Raw genomic sequence first — 2,090 nt, 5'->3', positions numbered from 1 at the left:
CTATTTATTTAAATTTTTCTCCGTTTTCTTCCTCTGTTTAGACGAACTTTCCTACCTTTTCGGACAAAACCTTTTGTAACCTTCGTCCTGTCTTTGTCCTTATGTGTTTTTAATAGATATTAGCCCTTGTGGCCAATAAAACGAATTAATTATCATTATTATTATTATTATTATTATTATTATTATTATTATTATTATTATTATTATTATTATTCAGTAGTCTTATTTTTATCACGTGCTTTCACTGCACTACAAAGCGCAGCTCTATGTGCCTTAGGTATATGTTGTGGTTTGCTGTGGTGCTCTTATTTTCACTCTATTGAATGTGTTTTGTGTAGGATGTGTGCGGCGCCTAGTAGTGCTCCATGCTGGTGTTTTTGTTATGTCCTGATGCTTTTGTTATGTATTTGTCTGAATGTATTTTTATCATAAATAATGCACCCACTAGGATAGCAATCGTTTCTGTTTTTAGGCTCCACATTCGAGTTGTCTCTGTTGCTAGATATTTGCATTTTGAAAGTTTCTCCATTTCATTCAGAGAAACATTGTCATTTGTTGGTATTAATACATCGATTAGAAAGCATTTTGTTTCTTGGTGATCTTTGATAACTATATCCGGTCTATTGGCCTTAATTTCTTTATCAGTGTGTAATGGCATATCCCAGAGAATGGTTGCTTTCTACTTTTCAGTAACCTTTTCTGGTGTGCACTTATACCATCTTTTTCTGTTTTTAGTCCATAGTATATATAGATCCCAACTCTGTTGTGTCTGTGGATATACTCCTTCTTAGCCAGGACTGGACAGGCAGAGACAATGTGATTTATTGTTCTTCTTCATCACTACATTATTCTGCAGTTACTTGTATTTCTTTTCATTACATATTTTTGGTGATTTCTGGTGGGAGGGATTTGATCTTGTTCTGCAATTAATAATCCTTCCGTCTCTACTTTGAGTCCTGATCTTCTCAGCCATTGTTGGGATTTTGCTTTGTTTATTTCTTTTCTGTTTAGTTTAACCAGTATTGTCATGAAGGGGCTTTTCTTGCCATCGTTTTATCATGATCCGTTGCTGTTCCAGTTTTAGTTTGAATTTCGGTTGTTTTACAGCTTTTTGCTGTTTACTCTTTTTCTTTATATTTGTTAGGCACTATAACTTCTTTTTTATATTTGTCAGCTTCCCTAAAGACTGAAGAAAGTTCTTTTGTTTTGTTCATGTAATATGGCTATTTGTATTAGTTTCCTTGCTTCCGAAGTAGTTATTGTGGTTATGGTGTGATGTTGCTACTCTTAACTAGCCTTCCTCTGGAATGTTTTTGTATATTTTATGATTATTCAAGCTACCTTGTTCGTAGCTAGTGCTTCTGGGATACATGTGTGGGGAATGCTATCAAAGCCTTTCGGTAATCGATCCCGGCCAAAATTAGACCCATTTTCTTTATGCGGCTGTTTCTGTTATAGTTTTATTGGTCAGTAGCTGATCTTTACAACATCCCTTCTGCTCTTCTAGAATCAAGTTATTTTCTTCCATATGTTTGCCCATTATCTGCGATATTATTGCAGTAAAGGCTTTGTACATACGAGGGAGACAGGTTATAGGTCTGTAATTTTGTAGATTTGCCGTTTCAGTGGATTTTAGGAATTGGAATAGTTTTCCCTTCCATGAGCTATTCACGCATTGTCACTGGCTCTGCTAATATTTCATTACATTTCTCAGCCAGCTTTTTATGTGTTCCCGTTACATATTTTAACCAGAATTTGGGGATCTCGTCGTGCCCGGGTTCCTTCTAGTTGCTTAGTTTTTGCAGTGTTTGGGTGGCCTCTTGACCAGAGTTGTTCAGCTGCTGTGTTCATTGTTTTGATAGATCTTTTCTAAGGTTGTTCCTTCGCCAAACATATTTCTTTATAAAATGACCAGAGTTGTTCAGCTGCTGTGTTCATTGTTTTGATAGATCTTTTCTAAGGTTGTTCCTTCGCCAAACATATTTCTTTATAAAATTCTTCCACTTCTGCTGTTAGTGCTGCATTGATCGCTATATTATTTTTATTTATTCATTTATTATTATTATTATTATTATTATTATTATTATTAT

The sequence above is a fragment of the Octopus bimaculoides genome, chromosome 9, assembly GCF_001194135.2.
Source record: "Octopus bimaculoides isolate UCB-OBI-ISO-001 chromosome 9, ASM119413v2, whole genome shotgun sequence".
In the NCBI taxonomy this organism is placed as follows: Eukaryota; Metazoa; Mollusca; class Cephalopoda; order Octopoda; family Octopodidae; genus Octopus; species Octopus bimaculoides.
The sequence above is the reverse complement of the archived record's forward strand: the minus strand, read 5'-3'. Positions refer to the sequence as shown.